This window comes from Nycticebus coucang, chromosome 20, assembly GCF_027406575.1.
Source record: "Nycticebus coucang isolate mNycCou1 chromosome 20, mNycCou1.pri, whole genome shotgun sequence".
Lineage (NCBI taxonomy): Eukaryota > Metazoa > Chordata > Mammalia > Primates > Lorisidae > Nycticebus > Nycticebus coucang.
This window is the reverse complement of record NC_069799.1, coordinates 16386378-16402264: the sequence shown is the minus strand read 5'-3', so window position 1 is coordinate 16402264 and position 15887 is coordinate 16386378.

Below are 15887 nucleotides of genomic sequence, written 5' to 3'. Positions count from 1 at the left end.
GGAAGATGGGTGTACTTAAAGAAAGAAGTGATTAAACGTGACTATTGCGGTTTTTAAAAGGTATGGAATATAGATATAAACGAGGTTACTTTCTTTTTTATTTATTTATTTTTTTGAGACAGTCTCTCTTTGTCACTCTTGGTAGAGTGGTGTGACCTCACAGCTCACAGCACCTCCACTTCTTGGCCTTAGGGGATTCTCTTGCCTCAGCCTCCGGAGTAGTTGGGGCTAAAGGTGTATGTTTTTACCTAGAAAAGGCCATGTGTGTTGAAAACACCTTCACAGCAGAGTCTATCTCCTATTTAAATAGTAAGTGCCCAAGCCTCACACAGACTAAACCCTCAGTAAATAGGGTTTCATTCCTTTGTGGAAATTTGTTAAACATTTACTGTATGGCAAGCGTGGTGGCCCTGGAATTTGGATATGAATAAAGCCATGATCCCTACCTTTAAATTAAAAAGAAAAAGAAAAAAGTGCTCTAGGGAAGAAATTATTAGCATTCTGGCCTCTTCCAGCCGCTTGTTGGATTGCATTCCTGTCACTCAAACTAAGAGAGGTGGGGTCTTAAGCCCTATCCAATCAGAGATGCTCTGATATGAACTGTCCAATCAGATGCACAGCCAGATAGAAGAAGGCGGCACCAGGGATTCTCAGCGTTTGTATCTTGATTTGAGCTCTGAGCTGGAGCCGCCTCTTCAGTTGTTCCATCTCCTGGAGATCCCAAGTGTCTGTGCAGCAGCCTCTGTCATCCTGTAACCTGCAGGTACTGGGAGATCGGTAGGGAGGACACCGGGACGTCCTGGGAGCTGGGAAATGGTGAGTATAGGAGACTGGGTGTCCTGAGAGGGGGGAGGGGCGTGGTTGGAGCCAGAAGTGGCTGTGGCGGGACAGGGCAGTTTCCCTTCAGTTTTAGAGTCTTTAGAATAAAGTTTGCCACTGTATCCCTTGGCCCACACCCCATTTGGCAAAAGGAGGAGTGGGGCAGGCAGTTAGGACCCTGTTGCTTCCGGCGTTTCTGAAGCTGTTACTTGCACCACAGCCCGGAGCGCTCTCTGATCAGCTGTGTGCCTGCAGCCCCCGGCATCCCTCCCTGGTGGTGACATTAGAAGGATCCTCGGGGAAGAATCCCAGCTGCGTTTGTGGGGTTTGTTCATGAGAGGGGCTGTAGTCTGGGAGGCCCTCAGCCCCTCCATTCTTTTGTTAAATAAACTGAAGTCCCAACGCGGTGGCTCATTCTGTTGCAGAACGGGCAGTGTCTCCGTTACCTGTAGTTGAGTTAAACACGGGGACAGTGAGTTGATGTGTAAAAAGGCTTTATTATGGGACAGGCTAGTAATTCTGGAGAACAGCGAGAGTAATTTTTTAAGTACTGTTTTTTCTATGTAACAAATTTTAATAATTTATATACAGATAATTTCCAAAGTATACTAGAAATATACTTATGTGATTAACAACATGTAGGCAAGTTAAATGCATATAACAATTTAAAACTAATCAAATATCAAATTTTTGTAATTAAACATGCTACTGTTCTATAGTACCTCATTAACCATGCTATTGTTCTATAGTGCCTCATTAATTCCTCGTTTTTGTTTTTTTTTCCAAGATTATTATCTTTATTCCCTATTTCTGGTTTGGCCTGTTTGACTTCCTTTTCCTATGTTTTAAAGTGAATTCTCAGTTCAGAAATAGCTAAGAAATGTTGTGGGGGTGTCTGTGTCTACCACATTCTCTACTTTTATTTATTTTATTTTCACATCTATGAAATTGACTTAAAAGGAAAATAATTTAAATTTGTTATGGTTAGTTAAATTAACTTGAGGGCTGTCTGGTTAATTTTGTTTTTGAAATTTGCGAAACAGGGCTGAGCACGGTGGCTTAGGCCTGTAATTCTAGCACTCTGGGAGGCAGAGGTGGGTGGATTGCCTGAGCTCATCAATTTGAGACCATCCTGAGCCAGAGGGACACCTAATCTCTAAAGGAAAAAACAACAACAAAAGAAATGGCCTGGCATTATAGCCAGCACCATAGTCCCAGCTACTTTGGAGTCCAAGGCAAGAGAATCGCTTAAGCCCAAGAGTTTGAGGTTGCTGTGAGCTGTGACACTAGGCACTCTACAGATGGTGACAAAGTGAGACTCTGTCTAAAATAAAATAAACAAATAAGAAATTTGTGAACAGCGGGTACATATGAATGGTATACATTGTATTTTGTAACACAATAAGAAGCTTATAATATATAACATAAAAATAATTATAAAGGTACAGACTTAGGTAATGTTGGGTAATTATGACAATTCTTCAGATACGAAGTATTGAATATTCTGAAAAATTTTGTTTGTTATTTATTTGGACTATGTCTTTTATACATGTTTACTTGTTTTTAATGACTTGGAAACTGTCCCAGGGAAATAAAATGAGACTCTGTCTCAAAAAAAAAAAAGTACTTTCTGAGTTGAATTCAAACTCTTATTGACCATATACACTAACACAGATCAATATTTTATAATATTGGAAAATACATATGAACATAATCCACACAAAATTAACCACCATTTCAGATTTGACAATGTTTTCTATACATTCTCAACAAGCCAATTAAGCCTAATATGTCTTTCTCAGATTTTCAATGGTTTTGATATATCAAAAAGACCGAATTTAGAGTTTTTACTTTGGAAGGTTTGTCAAATATCAAAGGCTTAAAACATTTATTTGTTCGCGAAAGATTACAAGCCAAAAGATTCTAAAAGAAATACATAGTCAACTGGATCACATGTAAATTCCTTCACAAATGCTCTTTTATGAGTTTCATTTAACCTGCACAGACAATCTATAAACATAAACCTTCTGGATTGCCCTGCCTAACGTTTTCTGATATAACTATTTTGTTTGAGGACGAAATTTACCACACAACACCCTTTTCTTACACAATACCATTTTTCTTTCCGTCTAATGTCTCTCACTCTCAAAAACCCACTTTCTTTTTTTTTTTTTGTAGATACACAGTCTCACTGTACCGCCCTTGGGTAGAGTGCTGTGGCGTCACATGGCTCACAGCAACCTCTAACTCCTGGGCTTAAGCAATTCTCTTGCCTCAGCCTCCCGAGCAGCTGGGACTACAGGCGCCTGCCACAACGCCTGGCTATTTTTTTTGTTGCAGTTTGGCCGGGGCTGGGTTCGAACCTGCCACCCTCGGCATATGGGGCCGGCGCCCTACTCACTGAGCCACAGGCGCCGCCCTCAAAAACCCACTTTCAAAAAGCAGGGTCACAGTTTTCTATGAAGTTAATTATTGGCTTGGCTAGATTGATAATTAGAAGGTTTAAAAGGCAAGCATCTTATACTTTAACAAAGACTCGGTTTCCCAAACAATTTAAGCAACCAAATTATTACATTTTACAAATGAGAGACATTTTGTGAAATGTAGCATTGATATAGGGTTTTCCCACACAGGGCTGGACAGGGAACCCCCATTTTTCTGGCTTAGGTGAGTTCAGAAGTCAGACTCCCAGCTAGGCACAAACATGCTACACACTGCACAGCACACCCTATGTCCTCTAGCAAAGTCATGAACCAAGCAGCCCATAAAGTTTTAGATGACTCCACTCTGAGTAGGGAGCACACACCCTGATCTCCTCCCAAGACAAAAACTGCAAAGACCCAATAACTTTGCCCAAGGGGAGGGACTGCATTCATTTATTTGTTAAAATGCTCATTCAGCTCCTAAGGGTATTTTTTCCATCTACCAGGCACGGGCGAAATATCTCTTAGGGCCAATTATTTACCCCTAGACAAAGGATCCATGCAGGAGACTTCTGACCTGGGCCTACTCCCTGTGGTGCTCTCTACTTCCTCCGTATGCCCCTTTGTCCAACAAAATCCTATTTTATCACTGATTTGCAGCCTGTGGGCTCAATTCTCAAATCCTTGAGAGCAAGGACTCACTGAATAAAAAATTCCAGTAACAAAACCACAACACAGTCATTCTTTCTGATGTCTTTTCATTTACCCCTAAGTCTCACATAGTCACGTGGCTGCCAAGGACTAGGCCTGTGTCTGAGATGTAAAGCAGGAAACCTGGAACTTCCAGTTTCTCTTAGAATAGCCAGCGGATGATTTTGGAGCAGGGAAGAAGGGACCACTAACAACAGTCATTTTGCCCTGTGAAGAGGAGGTGCTAAACCCCACCTATTGTTACCTGTCTCTGTCATTTCCAAGTTCTCATATGCACACAATTCCAATCCTTTTCCTAACCTGGGCATCCTTGATTTCCCACTCTGCCACTTAGCGATATGAGGCGGAATCAACACTTTTCTAGAAACTGTGAGGGGAGGTCCAACCCCACTCTTTGAGTTCACCCCAGTCACACTACATCCACACACTCTAATACACCTCTCACCAGAACTGCCAGCAATCTATTGCCCAAGGGTTTATCGGACCCCTGATTCCACCCAAATGGTGGGCGTCCGGTATCTATCCTGCTTTGTCTTAGACCTCTCCCAGTGAAGGTGCCAGTTCCTATAGGTCAATTTCTCCCATTGTTTGACTCCTTGAAGACCTGCTGAATTGGTCCTTTCTCCACCCAGTTGAGGCATCCACACAGGGAGGAGCAATGGAGAGAAAGAGCACCCAAACACCATGTTTATAAGAGGAAAGGCTTTATTTCATCTGCCAGAAGGAGGCTCACAAGAATTCAAAATGGCCATGCTTCCCAAGTTGCTCTGTCTTCTCCTTTTCATCCCCAGTCAAAAACTTCCTGCCCATTGTTCTTTTCTTTTTGGTTGGTTTGAATAAAGCAGCAGAAGCTGTTCCTGCCACGACAGGACTATAGGATTTCACAGAAGTGGAAAGTTCTGAGTCCCAGGAAGTTAAGTTTCTATAAAATCCAAAAACCTGAGTCAGCATGAGGACAACCTCGCAGGTGTGTTTTTGGGGTTTCCTTGAGAAGATCTCTGTTCTCCTAGACCTCATCCATCCTGGGTATCCTCTCAGCACAGCAAATTGCATGCTGTCCCAAATAATGAAGGTACAAAAGTCCTACTGCCAATCTTCAATCACCCTTCTTGAGTAATTATACTCTGGTGTGCCAAAATTTGCCACTACAATCACTATACATAGGGTAAAATGAAAATTGTAGCTAAATGTACTATTTATTTTTTCCAATTAAATTGAATTTATTCCACTTGGGTGAGAGTTGGGTAGGATTTCCAAGTGGGAAGAAATCTACATGTGGGTAATAGTAAAGGGCAGGGGTTAAAGGTCAGGAATTTGGGTGTTGAGACATTCCATTTCCTGGGTTGGACATCTGTAGGAAAGGTGAGAGTTGGATCATTTAATTTCCTAGATGATACTTCCCTGGGTTGGGTAGGAGGTTGAGCCATTCACTTTTTTTTTTGAAGACCCAGTCTCACTTTGTTACTGGGTAGAGTGCCATGGCTTCACATCTCACAGCAATTTCAAAGTCTTGGACTCAAGTGATTCTCTTGCCTCAGCCTCCAAGTAGCTAGGACATGAGGTGCATGCCACAATGCCCAACTGTTGTTCAGAGACGAGGTCTCACTCTGGCTTAGGCTGGTCTCCAAACTGTGAGCTTAGTCAATTACCCGCTTCAGCCTCTGAAGTGCTGGGATTACAGTCGTGATCCACTGGACCCAGCTATACATACCTTTATTTACAACTAAATTTAGAAAATATTTACAGATTATTCCCTGTGTCTTTAAATCTCTTTCTAATATTTTATAGTCAATATTTTGTAAAAGTATGTTTACCTACAATTTTGAATGTTCCTTTTGTATGGTGACTTTTGGGGACAACCTGTAAATTTTTACAAACTACCTTTAGAAGGCAGCAATCAGGCATTATGTGTCTATCTTTCAATTATCCTGATATCTTCAGACCTAAAACCGATCCCAACACTAGAAGGCCAGAACCTGATCCTGGATGACAAATATGCATTGCGTATACCTGAGAATATCCTCATTCCTATTTTTCTGTTTCTCTAATTCTCATGAATGTACATAGGACACTACTTGCATCTCACCAGTGCAAGACCCAAATTGGCAGGTCCAAATTCAGAGTTCTTCCTCAGACACTGCTGCCTTCTTTGACCACTGGAAACTTTAAAGTGCCTGTAAACTATGTCCTGTTTCAAGATTGTGACTGGTGGTCTTCCTTGAATCAAAGTTATTTGTTTTGTTAGAAACTGTTGGGCAGAAGGGACTGTGTGTGGTGTTTGCTTTGTCTAGCTGAGTGCTGCTTTAATCCAGAAAAAGTAACAGCAGCAATAGAGGGAATTGTTAAAGAAGCCACTTCCTAGATTCACTCAAAACCTGCAACTTGTTGACCAAAGCCAAGATTGACTTTTCCCTTCTGAATATCAAAGTTCCAATGCAAGAGTTGGTGGAAGAACAGTTTATTCAAGAGCAATGTGAGGAGATGGCTGACTAATGTTGCAAAGAGCACCTCATGTTCCTGGGCTGACCAGAAGGTGTTGAAAAGGGAAAGGAGCTTGGGAAACCGTGTCTCATTGAAATAGTTTCTTGCTATGTGGCTGTCTGGCTGACATCAGCTAGACCAACAGAAATAGGTGCTAACTTCTCACTATTTTCTTTCATGGGGAGTTGGTGCTATAGTGAATGGCTCAAAACCTTTCCTGCAGGAGCCTGGGGAGATAAGACTCCAGACATCTCTGGCTGGTGATATCTGCCTATAATCATCCCTTTGAGGATACAGGGAGTCAGCAAGGGACTTCTGGACCCCAAGAGGAGGACAAAAGCAGTGGGAAACTGTCAAGTGGTTGCATGTGTTTGATTGACCTAATCACGCTGGCAACCATGAGAAAAAACAGCAGTGAGACTGCAAACTGGAAAAGCCTTACCTGTGAACTGTTTTGGTGTTTTTAGACTTGGCACTCAGTTAAACTGCCTTGGGGAGAGCTTAGGCAGGAGTGCGGAGACCTTTGGGCATGGTCTGGGGCCCCAGACAGAGCCACAGAACTGGGCTGCAGGGGGCCATTGTGTGAGAGAACTGCGCCGGCAAGCTCCACCCTCTGGGTCCCAGAGCAAGGAGTGGGTGGGACCTAGTAACCTAGCAACTGAGCAGCATAAAGGCAGGGACTGAGCTGCCTTACAGCCTTAATACTTAGGGGCAGAGCGAGACGGTTTTGGCACACTGGAGGCTCAGGCTGTTGCCCTGGGCAGAATGCTGTGCTATCACAGCCCATAGCAACCTCAAATTCCTGGGCTTGGTGCTGCCTGTACCTCCATTAGATCTGTGCCATGACTCCGCACCAACTGGGCCTCCGCATGTCCTGACCAGGAACTGTGGGAGCCGTGCAACCCTATGTCCTCCCTCCTGTGTCCTCCCAGCCTCCACACTGTCCCATCATCTGGCCAGGTATACTGGTAGCTGCATACCCTCTGGAGCCCTCCCTGCCTCTGTGCAGAGCCCTTCTCCTAGCCAGAGACTGCTGGAGCCTTGGGCTATCTGTGCCAAAGTCACTGGGTGCCAGGCACTCCCAGAACCATGCGCACCACCTCCTGCCCTGTTGCTGGATCTGAGTGTGTCACACGCCGGAGCTGCATCCACAACCAGAGCTCCCTAGCTGGAGTTGTCCCAGAGGAACTACACAGGGTCACTCCCTACAAAGATCAAGCAAAAATAGAGGGATACCGCTGGGATCTTATCTTGGAGAGACACCACCCCAACTCAGAGCACAGCCAGAGGCAATGGTGAAAAACAATCATGAGGAGAAATCAACAGAAAAACTGGCAATATGAATAATCAGAGTAGATCAACTCCCCCAAGGATCAATGGGGCAGACACAGCACAAGATCCCATGAACAAACAAATAGCTGAGATGTCAGAAATCGAATTCAGAATCTGGATAACAAATAAGATTGAATTAGAACTCCAAGCAGTAACTCAAAAGATATCTCAAGAATTCAACAAATTCAAAGACCAAATGACCAAAGATTTTGACACATTGAGACAAGACGTTGCATCCCTCAAAGATCTGAGAAACACAGTAGAATCCATCAGTAACAGAATGGAGCAAGCAGAAGAAAGGATTTCTGACACTGAAGACAAAGTTTTTGAACCCTCCTGAATTCTCAAAGAGGATGAGAAATGGAGGGCAAAAACAGATCACTCTCTCAGAGAGCTCTGGGATAATTCGAAGAAAATCAATATTCGTCTTATAGGGATCCCCAAAAGTGACAAAGTGGCTTCACATGGCACAGAGTCTCTTCTCCATGAGATTATGAAGGAGAACTTTCCAGACATGCCAAGAGATTCTGAAATTTAGATAGCAGACAGTTTCAAAACTCCAGCACTACTCAACCCAAATAAGACATCCCCCAGAAACATCATAATCAATTTCACTAAAGTTAATATGAAGGAGAAAATTCTGAAAGCTGCAAGACGAAAGAAAACCATTACCTACAAGGGGAAGAATATTAGAATAACTGCAGATCTTTCTGCTGAAACCTTTCAAGCTAGAAGAGGATGGTCATCGACTTTTACTCTCCTAAAACAAAATAACTTTCAACCCAGGATCCGATACCCAGCTAAACTGAGTTTCATTTACTATGGAGAAATTAAATACTTCAATGACATTCACATGTTGAAGAAATTTGCCGTAAATAAACCAGCTCTCCAGGATATTCTCAGACCTATCCTCCATAAAGACCAGCGTAATCCTCCACCACAAAAGTAAACTCACCCAGAAAATTTTGATCAAATTCCAACTTCCACAGTCACAAAAGGATCAAAAATGTCCATTGGACTCTTGAAAGGCTTGTCAATATTCTCAATTAATGTGAATGGTTTAAACTGTCCTCTAAAGAGGCACAGGTTGACTGACTGTATACAAAAACGCAAGCCAGATATCTGCTGAATACAAGAATCGCATCTTACATTAAAAGACAAATATAGACTCAAGGTGAAGGGATGGTCATCTATATTCCAGGCAAATGGCAAGCAGAAAAAAGCAGGCATTGTAATCCTGTTCGCAGACGCAATAGGCTTTAAACCACCCAAAATAATTAAGGATAAGGATGGACACTTCATATTTGTTAAAGGTAATACTCAATAAGTTGAGATCTTTATTATTAATATTTATGCACCCAACCACAACACACCTCAATTTATAAGAGAAAATCTAACAGACATGAGCAAGTCAATTTCCTCCACTTCCATAGTAGTTGGAGATTTTAACACCCCTTTAGCAGTGCTGGATAGATCCTCCAAAAAGAAGCTAAGCAAAGAAATTTTAGATTTAAACTCAACCATTCAACATCTGGACTTAACAGACATCTGCAGAACATTTCATCCAAACAAAACTGAACACACATTCTTCTCATCAGCCCACGAAACATACTCCAAAGTAGACTACATCCTAGGCCACAAATCAAACCTCAGCAAATTTAATAAAATGGAAATTATTCCTTCAAACATCTCAGACCATCACAGAATAAGAGTTGAACTCAATAACAACAGGAACCTGCATACCCATACAAAAACATGGAAGCTAAACAACTTTATGCTGAAGGATAGATGTTTTATAGACGAGATTAAGAAGGAAATCACTCAATTTTTGGAACTAAACAACAATCAAGATATGAATTACCAGAACTGGGATACTGCAAAGGCAGTCCTAAGAGGGAAATTTATAGCACTGCAAGCCTTCCTCAAGAAAACAGAAAGAGAGGAAGTTAATAACTTAATGGACATCTGAAGCAACTGGAGAAAGAACACTCCAAACCCAAACCCAGAAGAAGAAAAGAAATAACCAAAATCAAAGCAGAACTAAATGAAATTGAAAAGAAAAAAATTATACAACAGATCAATAAATCCAAAAGTTGGTTTTTTGAAAAGATCTATTGGCCAACCTAACCAGGAAAAAAAGAGTAAAGTCTCTAATTTCATCAATCAGAAATGGTAATGATGAAATAACAACAGACCCCTCAGAAATTCAAAAAATCCTTAACGAATACTACAAGAAACTCTACTCTCAGAAATACGAAAATCTGAAAGAAATCGACCAATACCTGGAAGCACGCCACCTACCAAGACTTAGCCAGAATGAAGTGGAAATGTTGAACAGGCCTATATCAAGTTCTGAAATAGTATCAACTATACAAAATCTCCCTAAAAAGAAAAGCCCAGGACCAGATGGCTTTATGTCAGAATTCTACCAAACCTTTAAAGAAGAACTAGTATTATCTATACTACTAAACCTCTTCCAAAATATAGAAAAAGAAGGAATATTACCCAGCACATTCTACGAAGCAAACATCACCTTGATCCCCAAACCAGGGAAAGACCCAACAAGAAAAGAAAATTGTAGACCAATATCACTAATGAATATTGATGCTAAAATACTCAATAAGATCCTAACAAACAGAATACAACAACACATCAAAAAAATTATACACCATGACCAAGTGGGATTTATCCCAGGGTCTCAAGTCTGGTTCAATATATGTAAATCTATAAATGTAATTCAACACATAAACAAACTAAAAAATAAGGACCATATGATTCTTTCAATTGATGCAGAGAAAACTTTTGATAATATCCAGCATCCCTTCATGATCAGAACACTTAAGAAAATTGGTATAGAAGGGACATTTCTTAAACTAATAGAGGCCATCTACAGCAAACCCACAGCCAATATCGTATTGAATGGAGTTAAATTGAAATCATTTCCACTTAGATCAGGGACCAGGCAAGGTTGCCCATTGTCTCCATTGCTCTTTAACATTGTAATGGAAGTTTTAGCCATTGCAATTAGGGAAGAAAAGGCGATCAAGGGTATCCAAACAGGGTCAGAACAGATCAAACTTTCACTCTTCACAGATGATATGATCGTATATCTGGAAAACACTAGGGATTCTAACAAAACTTTTAGAAGTGATGAAGGAATAGAGCAATGTCTCAGGCTACAAAATCAACACCCATAAATCTGTAGCCTTTATATATACCAACAACAACCAAGCTGAAAAAACAATCAAGGACTCTATTCCTTTCACAGCAGTGCCAAAGAAGATGAAATATTTGGGAGTATACCTAACAAAGGATGTGAAAGATCTATACAAAGAGAACTATGAAACCTTAAGAAAAGAAATAGCTGAAGATGTTAACAGATGGAAAAACATACCATGCTAATGGCTGGGAAGAATCAACATTGTTAAAATGTCCATAATACCCAAAGCAATATACAATTTTAATGCAATTCCTATTAAAGTTCCATTGTCATATTTTAAAGATCTTGGAAAAAAACAATACTTCATTTTATATGGAATCAGAAAAAACCTCGAATAGCCAAAACATTACTCAGCAATAAAAACAAAGCAGGAGGCATCACGCTACCAGACCTGAGACTGTACTATAAATCGATAGTGATCAAAACAGCATGGTACTGGCACAAAAGCAGAGAAGTAGATGTCTGGAACAGAATAGAGAATCAAGAGATGAGTCCAGCTACTTACCGTTATTTGATCTTTGACAAGCCAATTAAAAACATTCAGTGTGGTAAAGATTCCCTATTTAACAAATGGTGCTGGGTAAACTGTCTGGAAGCCTGTAGAAGATTGAAACTGGACCCACACCTTTCACCATTAACTAAGATAGACTCTCACTGGATAAAAGATTTAAACTTAAGACATGAAACTATAAAAATGCTTGAAGAAAGTGCAGGGAAAATTCTTGAAGGAATCGGCCTGGGTGAATATTTTATGAGGAGGACTCCCCAAGCAATTGAAGCAGTGTCAAAAATACACTACTTTTACCTGATCAAACTAAAAAGCTTCTGCGCAGCCAAGATTGGGAGAAAATATTTGCAGGTTATACCTCCGATTAAGGTCTAATAACCAGAATCCACAGAAAACTCAAACATATTAGCAAGAAAAGAACACGAGATCCCATCTCAGGGTGGACAAGGGACTTGAAGAGAAACTTCTCTAAAGAAAACATATGCACAATCTACAAATATATGAAAAAAAGCTCATCATCCTTAATCATCAGAGAAATGCAAATCAAAACTACTTTGAGATACCACCTAACCCCAGTAAGAGTAGCCCACATAACAAAATCCCAAAACCAGAGATGTTGGCGTGGATGTGGAGAAAAGGGCACACTTCTACACTGCTGGTGCGAATGCACACTAATACTTTCCTTCTGGAGGGATGTTTGGAGAATGCTTAGAGACCTAAAAATAGACCTGCCATTTGATCCAATAATTCCTTTACTAGGTTTATATCCAGAAGACCAAAAGTCACAATATAACAAAGACATCTGTAAAAGAATGTTTATTGCAGCCCAATTCATAATCGCTAAGTTATGGAAGAAGCCCTAGTGTCCATCAACCCACGAATGGACTAGCAAATGGTGGTACATGTATACCATGGAATATTATGCAGCCTTAAAGAAAGATGGAGACTTTACCTCTTTCATATTTACATGGGTAGAGCTGGAACATATTCTTCCTAGCGAAGTATCTCAGGAATGGAAGAAAAATTATCCTTTGTACTCAGCTCTGCTATGAAGGTAAATTATAGCTTTCACATGAAGGCTATAACCCAACTATAGCACAAGACTATGGGGAAAGGGCCAAGGAAAGGGAAGGGAGGCTCGAGATTTTGGTGGAGGGAGGGTAATGGGTGGGGCCACGTCTACGGTGCATCTCAGAATGGGTACAGGCAAAACTTACTAAATGCAGAAAACAAATGTGTACATACAGTAACTAAGAAAATGCCATGAAGGCTATGTCGAACAGTTTGGTGAGAATATTTCAGATTGTATATGAAACCTGCACATTGTACCCCTTGATTGCACTAATGTACACAGCTATGATTTAACAATAAAAATAAATAAATGAATAAAAATAATAAATAAATAAATAAATAAATAAAATGATCGCTAAAAAAAAAAGAAACCTGTCCTGCAATTTATTCTTTTATGAGGCAGAGTCTCACTTAGTCAGCCTCCATAGAGCAACCTGGCATCACCGCTCACAGCAAACTAAAACTCCTAGGCTCAAGCCATCCTCTTGCCTCATCCTCCAAACTAGCTGGGATTTCAGGCACCTGCCTCAATGCCCAGCAATTATAGAGACAAGGAAACAGTCTTGCTCAGGCTGCTCTGTTACTCCTAAGCCCAGACAAGCCACCTCCCTTGGGCCCACAAGAGTGTTGGGACTACCGGCTTGAATCATCTGGCTGGCCTTTCTGAAATTCTTAAGGAATGACATAAATAGGCATTGTGAAATAAAACTGATTATTTGTTTGAAGATAGAGTAACTCCTACTATTATTGAATCAGACACTTATAAGGACCATACTGAGAAATACCTTGTATGCATACTAAAGCCTGAGAGGCGATGCTTAGCTTCGTGTTTCTCAGCCCAGGCTTCCAGGAAGATTCCTTCACCAGTTAAAAGAAATAACATCATCTGTGATTCTACCTGCCAAGAGATTGTATTAGTGTGGCTGGTGTCATTCATGTGGCTCCCTGTGATGCTAAAGAAAGGCCAATGTCAAGTATGAGGGTTTCCAGATACATTTAAGATAGTCAAGTTTGTTTATTTTTTTCTCCAGAAAAAGGTCAGAGGGCCCATATTCCTATTTCCATAGCAGAAATTGCTGGCAGGGGAGGCACTGGAGGCCAAGAAATTAGACACTCACACTTTGGTCTTTATATGAAACCTCTTTCTTCCTGACTCTCTTCCTTGATAAAGAATAGGAAATTGTAAGTTTTTTTTCTGTACTTCATGGTCCCTGTGCCTGTGGATGTGGTGATAGCAGGTGAAGAGTTTGTGCTGATGCCTTTAAAGGCATATTATCAAGGTGCAGGAGTAATGTGTCCAGATAATCTCACCTGAGAAGGTAACCAAGGGAAGGAAGAGAAAAAGATAGAAGTGATTGCTTCTCGGGTAACTGTCCAAGGTGCAGGGCTGTGCCCACTTTTTTCCTGCAATATCATGTTCTCAGACTTTGCAAACCTTTAGGTCTCTACTTGTGATGTTCCTGCCAAATGAGTTTGTTTTAAATATTCTTTTCTTCTTTTCTTTTAATAGTCACAAGACTCCAAAACTCCTTCTCCTCTACATATGGCAGAGTCTTCTTTCCATTCTGTCTCCATCCAGCTCCTTATATGCCCTAAAATATTCTCACTTTAATTTGTTCCCCGCAATAGTGAAAATATTCAATTTCTCTGTTTAAAATGGGAAAATGTGGATGCCCAAGATTTTCACTGTGGATAAGGTTGGGTCATTGGATTGTAGCAATGAAGGGAAATATTACTATTTAGCCTCCATCTGGAAGCTCCACCAGTTCTATGTAAAGTAGGATGACGTTCATGCACTTTTACAGAAGATGGCATTAACTGCTTAGAGTAATTTAAAGTTTTCAAGAATAGAATAATTAGAAAAGAGTTGCTTTCTAGGATGGTAAAGAAAGCTATTTAAAGATAAAACTAGAGATCAGAAGACATGCCTGATATCTGTAACTGGAACCTTGGCAAAACTAGGCTTTTCTCAAGTAGTTTTTATCACATTATGATTGAGTTTTTCTGGCCAGTATTATCACAGCAGCGATGTTGGGTTTACACATGTGAATCAGCACCTGACACTAATTTGTTCTGTTATAGTTGGCGTTAATTTTATTCACTTGGTTAAGGTGCTCTTGGACACCTATTCCATTGCAGGGTTCGGTGTATCTTCTGTATTGTTAATAAGTACTTGGGGGAGATTATAAACTAATGTGAGCAAATCAAAACATTTATTGAGGAAGCACCCCTTACTTCTTAGATTCTCTTCCATACAATCTTTCTTTGCAAAGTAAAGGTTGTCATCTTTGTTTATCAGTTCAGGAATCAACTGGGGTAAATCCAGTGTCTGCCATTCACTGCATGTTTGATAAAATATCATTAAGGGATTGAAGCATTGTCATTTCTGATGAGCTGGGGTTGGAAATTTAGAAATGGAATCTTCACCCCATATTGTTTGAATAACAATCTGCATTTTTTCAAGATCTCCAGTTCTTTCTTATACACATTAAAACTTTAGAGTTACCATTTATCTCACCTTGACATTGTCATATAAAAAATATACACAGATTATAACATATAGTGTAAATAAGCACAAAATTCTGCATGCTGGTATTGGTGGCCTTTTATTTCTACTGTGTCAACTGAAAGTGTACAATCTATACACTGGTTTTGTGGATGCCATTTCATCCCGTCTTCAGTGTTAGGTAACACATGACAAAATATAGCTTTTCTATAGTTGTTAGGTAGTCTCATTTACCCTTATAAGTCAGCAAGAGTTCTCTTCACTCACTTAACTAAAAGTGAAATTCATGGCTTGATGCCTGTAGCACAGTGGTTAAGGCACGGACCACATACACCCCAGCTGGTGGATCCAAACCCAGCCCAGGCCAGCTAAACAACAAGGACAACAGCAACAAAAAATTAGCTGGGCATTGTGGAGGGCGCCTGTAGTTCGAGCTAGGAAGCTGAGGCAAAAAAATTGCTTAAGCCCAAGAGTTTAAGGTTGCTGTGAGCTGTGATGCCACAGCACTTTACCCAGGGTAACAGCTTGAGACTCTGTCTCAAATTAAAGAAAAAAAAGTGAAATTCTATATGCCCAGGTTTTCTTTAAATATGTTTGTGTTTCAGGGAGTGTTGATATTCAAGGACATGTCTATTTTTTCTCTCTGGATGAGTGGGCCTGCCTTGACCCTGCTCAGCAGCATTTGTATCAGCATGTCATGTTAGAGACCTACAGAAACCTGGTCTTCCTGGGTGAGGACAACTTATATGCACAGTTTCAGGTCTACACTAAACAATTCATATTGTCTCTTTGTAGAATGTTTTTATTGAGTTTATT